Raw genomic sequence first — 11,300 nt, 5'->3', positions numbered from 1 at the left:
GGTTTTAACCCCGGGGGAGTGCTTAAGTGTGGGGGCCCGGGACCTCCGGGTGCACGGGGTTATATGGGTGTGTGCATGAAGGTGTTGTGGATGTACTTTACCCATGAAACATGCCCTTTCCTGGGGTGCCATGCACTTGATGTGCTGGGGGCATTTTTACTCAGAGTATGAAGATCGGCCGGCGGTTTTGAACTACGCGCTGCATCGGCTGTGGTTATCCATTTATAGGAGTGCATGGATGGCTGGTTAGAGGACGTCGGGGGTCTACAATTCGGCATAAGTACCCCGGCTGTGCGTTGTGTTTTGGCGGAGATATGGAGCGCGCAAAACGGCTACAGTGACCTATTTTGACCACGTCGTGCATCGGCTGTGAGTGTCCGATTGTGGATCTAACTCCATAGGTCTTTAGAAGTCGACGTGGTCTACTATTCGGCGTAGGGGACGAGTCTGTGCGATGTGTATTCGCGGAGCTATGCACCGCGCAAACCGGCGATTTGGTTTAAGGAGACAGAGTATTGGCGCTCGTCTTTCGCTGTGATTTTGTCAGAGTACGAAGATCGGCCGACGCTTTTGAACTACTTGCTGCATCGGCTGTGGTTATCCGTTTATAGGAGTGCATGGATGGCTGGTTAGAGGACTTCAAGGTCTACAATTCGGCGTAAGTACCCCGGCTGTGCGTTGTGTTTTGGCGGAGATATTGAGCGCGCAATATGGCTACAGTGACCTATTTTGACCACGTCGTGCATCGGCTGTGAATGCCCGATCCTGGATCCTCCTCCACAGGTCTTTAGAAGTGGACGTGGTCTACTATTCGGCGTAGGGGACGAGTCTTTGCGTTGTGTATTCGCGGAGATATGGACCGCGCAAACCGGGAATTTGGTTCAAGGAAACAGAGTATTGGCGCTCGTCTTTCGCTGTGAGACGAATATCGCCAACGCTTTTGAAATACGTGCTGCATCGGCTGTGGGTGTCCGTTTATTCATTTGTCGGTGTCAGTTTATTGGTTATGTCGGTGTCAGTTTATTGGTCTGCCTTATGGGTTGTGAGAGTACGTCTGGGTCGACATTTCGGTATTATTATCCCCGCTGTGCGTTCCATTTCCGGGTTTATGGACCGCGCAATGTGGCCCCCGCGACCTACTCTGACCACATCGTGCCTCGGCTGTGGGTCTCGCATCCAGGATCCACTCGGATAGTTTTGTAGAGGTGGATGTGGTCTACGATCGGGTACAAGTGTCCCGGCTGTGCGTTGTGTATTCGCGGAGCTATGCACCTCGCAAACCGGCGATTTTGTTCAAGGAAACAGAGTATTGGCGCTCGGCTACTGTGACCGGCTTTGCGTACATCGTGCCTCGGCTGTGGGGTCTCGGATCCAGGATCCACTCGGATAGGTTTGTAGAGGTGGATGTGGTCTACGATCGGGTACAAGTGTCCCCGGCTGTGCGTTGTGTATTCGCGGAGATATGGACCTCGCAGACCGGCGATATTGTCGCTCGTCTTTCGCTGTGATTTTGTCAGAGTACGAAGATCGGCCGACGCTTTTGAACTACTTGCTGCATCGGCTGTGGTTATCCGTTTATAGGAGTGCATGGATGGCTGGTTAGAGGACGTCAAGGTCTACAATTCGGCGTAAGTACCCCGACTGTGCGTTGTGTTTTGGCGGAGATATTGAGCGCGCAATATGGCTACAGTGACCTATTTTGACCACGTCGTGCATCGGCTGTGAATGCCCGATCCTGGATCCTCCTCCACAGGTCTTTAGAAGTGGACGTGGTCTACTATTCGGCGTAGGGGACGAGTCTTTGCGTTGTGTATTCGCGGAGATATGGACCGCGCAAACCGGGAATTTGGTTCAAGGAAACAGAGTATTGGCGCTCGTCTTTCGCTGTGAGACGAATATCGCCAACGCTTTTGAAATACGTGCTGCATCGGCTGTGGGTGTCCGTTTATTCATTTGTCGGTGTCAGTTTATTGGTTATGTCGGTGTCAGTTTATTGGTCTGCCTTATGGGTTGTGAGAGTACGTCTGGGTCGACATTTCGGTATTATTATCCCCGCTGTGCGTTCCATTTCCGGGTTTATGGACCGCGCAATGTGGCCCCCGCGACCTACTCTGACCACATCGTGCCTCGGCTGTGGGTCTCGCATCCAGGATCCACTCGGATAGTTTTGTAGAGGTGGATGTGGTCTACGATCGGGTACAAGTGTCCCGGCTGTGCGTTGTGTATTCGCGGAGCTATGCACCTCGCAAACCGGCGATTTTGTTCAAGGAAACAGAGTATTGGCGCTCGGCTACTGTGACCGGCTTTGCGTACATCGTGCCTCGGCTGTGGGTCTCGGATCCAGGATCCACTCGGATAGGTTTGTAGAGGTGGATGTGGTCTACGATCGGGTACAAGTGTCCCGGCTGTGCGTTGTGTATTCGCGGAGATATGGACCTCGCAGACCGGCGATATTGTCGCTCGTCTTTCGCTGTGATTTTGTCAGAGTACGAAGATCGGCCGACGCTTTTGAACTACTTGCTGCATCGGCTGTGGTTATCCGTTTATAGGAGTGCATGGATGGCTGGTTAGAGGACGTCAAGGTCTACAATTCGGCGTAAGTACCCCGACTGTGCGTTGTGTTTTGGCGGAGATATTGAGCGCGCAATATGGCTACAGTGACCTATTTTGACCACGTCGTGCATCGGCTGTGAATGCCCGATCCTGGATCCTCCTCCACAGGTCTTTAGAAGTGGACGTGGTCTACTATTCGGCGTAGGGGACGAGTCTTTGCGTTGTGTATTCGCGGAGATATGGACCGCGCAAACCGGGAATTTGGTTCAAGGAAACAGAGTATTGGCGCTCGTCTTTCGCTGTGAGACGAATATCGCCAACGCTTTTGAAATACGTGCTGCATCGGCTGTGGGTGTCCGTTTATTCATTTGTCGGTGTCAGTTTATTGGTTATGTCGGTGTCAGTTTATTGGTCTGCCTTATGGGTTGTGAGAGTACGTCTGGGTCGACATTTCGGTATTATTATCCCCGCTGTGCGTTCCATTTCCGGGTTTATGGGACCGCGCAATGTGGCCCCCGCGACCTACTCTGACCACATCGTGCCTCGGCTGTGGGTCTCGCATCCAGGATCCACTCGGATAGTTTTGTAGAGGTGGATGTGGTCTACGATCGGGTACAAGTGTCCCGGCTGTGCGTTGTGTATTCGCGGAGCTATGCACCTCGCAAACCGGCGATTTTGTTCAAGGAAACAGAGTATTGGCGCTCGGCTACTGTGACCGGCTTTGCGTACATCGTGCCTCGGCTGTGGGTCTCGGATCCAGGATCCACTCGGATAGGTTTGTAGAGGTGGATGTGGTCTACGATCGGGTACAAGTGTCCCGGCTGTGCGTTGTGTATTCGCGGAGATATGGACCTCGCAGACCGGCGATATTGTCGCTCGTCTTTCGCTGTGATTTTGTCAGAGTACGAAGATCGGCCGACGCTTTTGAACTACTTGCTGCATCGGCTGTGGTTATCCGTTTATAGGAGTGCATGGATGGCTGGTTAGAGGACGTCAAGGTCTACAATTCGGCGTAAGTACCCCGACCTGTGCGTTGTGTTTTGGCGGAGATATTGAGCGCGCAATATGGCTACAGTGACCTATTTTGACCACGTCGTGCATCGGCTGTGAATGCCCGATCCTGGATCCTCCTCCACAGGTCTTTAGAAGTGGACGTGGTCTACTATTCGGCGTAGGGGACGAGTCTTTGCGTTGTGTATTCGCGGAGATATGGACCGCGCAAACCGGGAATTTGGTTCAAGGAGACAGAGTATTGGCGCTCGTCTTTCGCTGTGAGACGAATATCGCCAACGCTTTTGAAATACGTGCTGCATCGGCTGTGGGTGTCCGTTTATTCATTTGTCGGTGTCAGTTTATTGGTTATGTCGGTGTCAGTTTATTGGTCTGCCTTATGGGTTGTGAGAGTACGTCTGGGTCGACATTTCGGTATTATTATCCCCGCTGTGCGTTCCATTTCCGGGTTTATGGACCGCGCAATGTGGCCCCTGCGACCTATTCTGACCACATCGTGCCTCGGCTGTGGGTCTCGCATCCAGGATCCACTCGGATAGTTTTGTAGAGGTTGATGTGGTCTACAATTGGGTATAAGTGTCCCGGCTGTGCGTTGTGTATTCGCGGAGCTATGCACCTCGCAAACCGGCGATTTTGTTCAAGGAAACAGAGTATTGGCGCTCGGCTACTGTGACCGGCTTTGCGTACATCGTGCCCCGGCTGTGGGTCTCGGATCCAGGATCCACTCGGATAGGTTTGTAGAGGTGGGATGTGGTCTACGATCGGGTATAAGTGTCCCGGCTGTGCGTTGTGTATTCGCGGAGATATGGACCTCGCAGACCGGCGATATTGTCGGTCGTCTTTGGCTGTGATTTTGTCAGAGTACGAAGATCGGCCGACGCTTTTGAACTACGCGCTGCATCGGCTGTGGGTATCCGTTTATAGGAGTGTCTAGATGGGTGGTTAGAGGACGTCGGGGTCTACAATTCGGCATAAGTATCCCGGCTGTGCGTTGTGTTTTGGCGGAGATATGAACCGCGCAATGTGGCTACTGCGACCTATTTTGACCGAGTCGTGCATCGGCTGTGAGTGTCCGATTGTGGCTCAAACTCCACAGGTCTTTAGAAGTGGACGTGGTCTACTATTCGGCGTAGGGGCCGAGTCTGTGCGTTGTGTATTCGCGGGGATATGCACCGCGCAAACCGGCGATTTGGTTTAAGGAGACAGAGTATTGGCGCTCGTCTTTCGCTGTGATTTTGTCAGAGTACGAAGATCGGCCGGCGCTTTTGAACTACTTGCTGCATCGGCTGTGGGTATCCGTTTATTGTTCTGCATGTATGGGTGGTTAGAGGAGGTCGGGGTCTACAATAGGGTATAAGTGTCCCGGCTGTGCGTGGTGTTTTGGCGGAGAGATGGAGCGCGCAAAACGGCAACTGCGACCTACTTTGACCGCGTGGTGCCTCGGCTGTGGGTCTCGGATCCAGGATCCACTCGGATAGGTTTGTAGAGGTGGACGTGGTCTACGATTGGGTATAAGTGTCCCGGCTGTGCGTGGTGTTTTCGCGGAGATATCCACCTCGCAAAACGGCGCTTCCGTTTAAGGAAACAGAGTTTTGGCGCTCGTCTTTCGCAGCGCAGCCCAGTAACGTCCCCTACCTTAAGAGAGTCCTCGTTACTCCCGCCGTTTACCCGCGCGATATGGATCCTGGTTCTGGATCTCGCATCCAGGATCCACTCGGATAGGTTTGTAGAGGTAGACGTATTATACAATTAGGTATGAGTATCCCGGCTGTGCGTTGTGTATTCGCGGAGATATCCATCTCGCAAAACGATATAAAAACGGCTGTGATTTTGTCAGAGTATGAAGATCGCCCGGCGCTTTTTGTCAGAGTATGAAGATCGGTCGGCGGTTTTCAAATACGTGCTGCCTCGGCTGTGGATACCCGTTTATTATTCTGCTTATATGGGTAGTTAGAGGACGTCGGGACCGTGGATTCGGTATAAGAATCCCCGCTGTGCGTTCCATTTCCGGGTAAATATGGACCGCGCAATATGGCCCCTGCGACCTACTTTGACTACATCGTGCCTCGGCTGTGGACCTCGCATCCATGATCCACTCGGATAGATTTGTAGAGGGGGACTTGGACTACAGTTAGATATAAGTGTCCCGGCTGTGCGTTGTGTATTCGCGGGGATATGGACCTCGCAAAACGGGTATTTCGTTTAAGTCTTTCGCTTTGATTTTGTCAGAGTATGAAGATCGGTCGGCTGTTTTCAAACACGCGCTGCCTCGGCTGTGGTTATCCGTTTATTATTCAGCTTACATAGTTGGTTAGAGGACGTCGGGGCCGTGTATTCAGTATAAGAATCCCCGCTGTGCGTTCTATTTCCGGGTAGATATGGCGCGCGTAATATGGTCCCTGCGACCTACTTTGACTACACCGTGCCTCGGCTGTGGACCTCGCATCCAGGATCCACTCCGATAGTTTTGTAGAGGGGGACGTGGACTACAACTGGGTATAAGTGTCCCGGCTGTGCGTTGTGTATTCGCGGAGATATGCACCTCGCAAAACGACGATTTCGTTTAAGTCTTTCGCTGTGATTTTGTCAGAGTATGAAGATCGGTCGGCTGTTTTCAAACACGCGCTGCCTCGGCTGTGGTTATCCGTTTATTATTCAGCTTACATAGTTGGTTAGAGGACGTCGGGGGCGTGTATTCAGTATAAGAATCCCCGCTGTGCGTTCTATTTCCGGGTAGATATGGCGCGCGTAATATGGTCCCTGCGACCTAATTTGACTACACCGTGCCTCGGCTGTGGACCTCGCATCCAGGATCCACTCCGATAGTTTTGTAGAGGGGGACGTGGACTACAACTGGGTATAAGTGTCCCGGCTGTGCGTTGTGTATTCGCGGAGATATGCACCTCGCAAAACGACGATTTCGTTTAAGTCTTTCGCTGTGATTTTGTCAGAGTATGAAGATCGGTCGGCTGTTTTCAAACACGCGCTGCCTCGGCTGTGGTTATCCGTTTATTATTCAGTTTACATAGTTGGTTAGAGGACGTCGGGGGCCGTGTATTCAGTATAAGAATCCCCGCTGTGCGTTCTATTTCCGGGTAGATATGGCGCGCGTAATATGGTCCCTGCGACCTAATTTGACTACACCGTGCCTCGGCTGTGGACCTCGCATCCAGGATCCACTCCGATAGTTTTGTAGAGGGGGACGTGGACTACAACTGGGTATAAGTGTCCCGGCTGTGCGTTGTGTATTCGCGGAGATATGCACCTCGCAAAACGACGATTTCGTTTAAGTCTTTCGCTGTGATTTTGTCAGAGTATGAAGATCGGTCGGCTGTTTTCAAACACGCGCTGCCTCGGCTGTGGTTATCCGTTTATTATTCAGTTTACATAGTTGGTTAGAGGACGTCGGGGCCGTGTATTCAGTATAAGAATCCCCGCTGTGCGTTCTATTTCCGGGTAGATATGGCGCGCGTAATGTGGTCCCTGCGACCTACTTTGACTACACCGTGCCTCGGCTGTGGAGGTCGCATCCATGATCCACTCGGATAGGTTTGTAGAGGTGGATGTGGTCTACGATCGGGTATAAGTGTCCCGGCTGTGCGTTGTGTATTCGCGGAGATATGCACCTCGCAAAACGACGATTTCGTTTAAGTCTTTCGCTGTGATTTTGTCAGAGTATGAAGATCGGTCGGCTGTTTTCAAACACGCGCTGCCTCGGCTGTGGTTATCCGTTTATTATTCAGCTTACATAGTTGGTTAGAGGACGTCGGGGCCGTGTATTCAGTATAAGAATCCCCGCTGTGCGTTCTATTTCCGGGTAGATATGGCGCGCGTAATATGGTCCCTGCGACCTAATTTGACTACACCGTGCCTCGGCTGTGGACCTCGCATCCAGGATCCACTCCGATAGTTTTGTAGAGGGGGACGTGGACTACAACTGGGTATAAGTGTCCCGGCTGTGCGTTGTGTATTCGCGGAGATATGCACCTCGCAAAACGACGATTTCGTTTAAGTCTTTCGCTGTGATTTTGTCAGAGTATGAAGATCGGTCGGCTGTTTTCAAACACGCGCTGCCTCGGCTGTGGTTATCCGTTTATTATTCAGTTTACATAGTTGGTTAGAGGACGTCGGGGCCGTGTATTCAGTATAAGAATCCCCGCTGTGCGTTCTATTTCCGGGTAGATATGGCGCGCGTAATGTGGTCCCTGCGACCTACTTTGACTACACCGTGCCTCGGCTGTGGAGGGTCGCATCCATGATCCACTCGGATAGGTTTGTAGAGGTGGATGTGGTCTACGATCGGGTATAAGTGTCCCGGCTGTGCGTTGTGTATTCGCGGAGATATGCACCTCGCAAAACGACGATTTCGTTTAAGTCTTTCGCTGTGATTTTGTCAGAGTGATGAAGATCGGTCGGCTGGTTTTCAAACACGCGCTGCCTCGGCTGTGGTTATCCGTTTATTATTCAGCTTACATAGTTGGTTAGAGGACGTCGGGGCCGTGTGATTCAGTATAAGAATCCCCGCTGGTGCGTTCTATTTCCGGGGTAGATATGGGCGCGCGTAATATGGTCCCTGCGACCTAATTTGACTACACCGTGCCTCGGCTGTGGACCTCGCATCCAGGATCCACTCCGATAGTTTTGTAGAGGGGGACGTGGACTACAACTGGGTATAAGTGTCCCGGCTGTGCGTTGTGTATTCGCGGAGATATGCACCTCGCAAAACGACGATTTCGTTTAAGTCTTTCGCTGTGATTTTGTCAGAGTATGAAGATCGGTCGGCTGTTTTCAAACACGCGCTGCCTCGGCTGTGGTTATCCGTTTATTATTCAGTTTACATAGTTGGTTAGAGGACGTCGGGGGCCGTGTATTCAGTATAAGAATCCCCGCTGTGCGTTCTATTTCCGGGTAGATATGGCGCGCGTAATGTGGTCCCTGCGACCTACTTTGACTACACCGTGCCTCGGCTGTGGAGGTCGCATCCATGATCCACTCGGATAGGTTTGTAGAGGTGGATGTGGTCTACGATCGGGTATAAGTGTCCCGGCTGTGCGTTGTGTATTCGCGGGGATATGGACCTCGCAAAACGGGTATTTCGTTTAAGTCTTTCGCTTTGATTTTGTCAGAGTATGAAGATCGGTCGGCGGTTTTCAAATACGCGCTGTATCGGCTGTGTGTATCCGTTTTATAGGAGTGTCTAGATGGGTGGTTAGAGGACTTCCAGCTTGACAACTGGGCATGAGTATCCCCGCTGTGCGTTCTATTTCCGGGTAGATATGGCGCGCGTAATATGGTCCCTGCGACCTACTTTGACCGCGTCGTGCCTCGGCTGTGAGTGTCCGATTGTGGGATCACCCTCCACATGTCTTTAGAGGTTGACGGTGGCTACACGTCGGCATAGGTTGTCCCGGCTGTGCGTTGTGTATTCGCGGGGATATGGACCGCGCAAGACGGCGATTTGGTTTAAGGAAACAGAGTATTGGCGCTATCGCTGTGATTTTGTCAGAGTATGAAGATCGGTCGGCGGTTTTCAAATACGTGCTGCCTCGGCTGTGGGTACCCGTTTATTATTCTGCTTATATGGGTAGTTAGAGGACGTCGGGACCGTGTATTCAAAATAAGAATCCCCGCTGTGCGTTCCATTTCCGGGTAGATATGGCGCGCGTAATAGGGCCCCTGCGACCTACTTTGACCGCGTGGTGCCTCGGCTGTGGACCTCGCATCCAGGATCCACTCGGATAGGTTTGTAGAAGTGGACTTGGACTACAATTAGATATGAGGTTCCCGGCTGTGCGTTGTGTTTTCGCGGAGATATGGACCGCGCAAAACGGGTATTTGGTTTAAGGATTTTTCGCTGTGATTTTGTCAGAGTATGAAGATCGATCGGCGGTTTTCAAACACGCGCTGCATCGGCTGTGTGTATCCGTTTATTATTCATCTTATATGGGTGGTTAGAGGACTTCCAGCTCGACAACTGGGCATGAGTATCCCCGCTCTGCGTTCTATTTCCGGGTAGATATGGCGCGCGTAATATGGTCCCTGCGACCTACTTTGACCGACTCGTGCCTCGGCTGTGGAGGTCGCATCCAGGATCCACTCGGATGTGTTTGTAGAGGTAGACTTGTACTACAATTAGATATGAGTGTCCCGGCTGTGCGTTGTGTTTTCGCGGAGATATGGACCGCGCAAAACGGGTATTTCGTTTAAGGACATAGAGTTTTTCGCTCGGGTTTTAAAGCCGTGATAGGGGCGAAGCGCTGAAGGTTCCAGCGCTTCTGTACTTCGCCTATTACGGCTGTGACCCATTTTGGTAGGGGGTAACCAAGCCACCTTCCGCACAATGATAGGAACAGACTACCCAGTGTATACTAGGGGATATGAGCGAAGCGCTGAAGGGTCCAGCGCTTCTGGCGGTCCCCCTATGCTACAGCCGTAGTAGGGGATATGAGCGAAGCGCTGAAGGGTCCAGCGCTTCTGGCGGTTCCCCTATGCTACAGCCGTAGTAGGGGATAGGAGCGAAGCGCTGAAGGGTCCAGCGCTTCTGGCGGTTCCCCTATGTTACAGCCGTAGTAGGGACGAAGCGCTGAAGGGTCCAGCGCTTCTGGCGGTTCCCCTATGCTACAGCCGTAGTAGGGGATAGGAGCGAAGCGCTGAAGGGTCCAGCGCTTCTGGCGGTTCCCCTATGTTACAGCCGTAGTAGGGACGAAGCGCTGAAGGGTCCAGCGCTTCTGGCGGTCCCCCTATGCTACAGCCGTAGTAGGGGATATGAGCGAAGCGCTGAAGGGTCCAGCGCTTCTGGCGGTTCCCCTATGCTACAGCCGTAGTAGGGGATATGAGCGAAGCGCTGAAGGGTCCAGCGCTTCTGGCGGTCCCCCTATGCTACAGCCGTAGTAGGGGATATGAGCGAAGCGCTGAAGGGTCCAGCGCTTCTGGCGGTCCCCCTATGCTACAGCCGTAGTAGGGGATAGGAGCGAAGCGCTGAAGGGTCCAGCGCTTCTGGCGGTTCCCCTATGTTACAGCCGTAGTAGGGACGAAGCGCTGAAGGGTCCAGCGCTTCTGGCGGTTCCCCTATGCTACAGCCGTAGTAGGGGATAGGAGCCGAAGCGCTGAAGGGTCCAGCGCTTCTGGCGGTTCCCCTATGTTACAGCCGTAGTAGGGACGAAGCGCTGAAGGGTCCAGCGCTTCTGGCGGTTCCCCTATGCTACAGCCGTAGTAGGGGATAGGAGCGAAGCGCTGAAGGGTCCAGCGCTTCTGGCGGTTCCCCTATGTTACAGCCGTAGTAGGGGACGAAGCGCTGAAGGGTCCAGCGCTTCTGGCGGTCCCCCTATGCTACAGCCGTAGTAGGGGATATGAGCGAAGCGCTGAAGGGTCCAGCGCTTCTGGCGGTCCCCCTATGCTACAGCCGTAGTAGGGGATATGAGCGAAGCGCTGAAGGGTCCAGCGCTTCTGGCGGTCCCCCTATGCTACAGCCGTAGTAGGGGATAGGAGCGAAGCGCTGAAGGGTCCAGCGCTTCTGGCGGTTCCCCTATGTTACAGCCGTAGTAGGGACGAAGCGCTGAAGGGTCCAGCGCTTCTGGCGGTTCCCCTATGCTACAGCCGTAGTAGGGGATATGAGCGAAGCGCTGAAGGGTCCAGCGCTTCTGGCGGTTCCCCTATGTTACAGCCGTAGTAGGGACGAAGCGCTGAAGGGTCCAGCGCTTCTGGCGGTTCCCCTATGCTACAGCCGTAGTAGGGGG

This window comes from Anarhichas minor, unplaced genomic scaffold (genome assembly GCF_050575085.1).
Source record: "Anarhichas minor isolate MPS153535 unplaced genomic scaffold, ASM5057508v1 ptg000270l, whole genome shotgun sequence".
Classification (NCBI taxonomy): Eukaryota; Metazoa; Chordata; class Actinopteri; order Perciformes; family Anarhichadidae; genus Anarhichas; species Anarhichas minor.
This window is presented reverse-complemented; position numbering follows the sequence as displayed.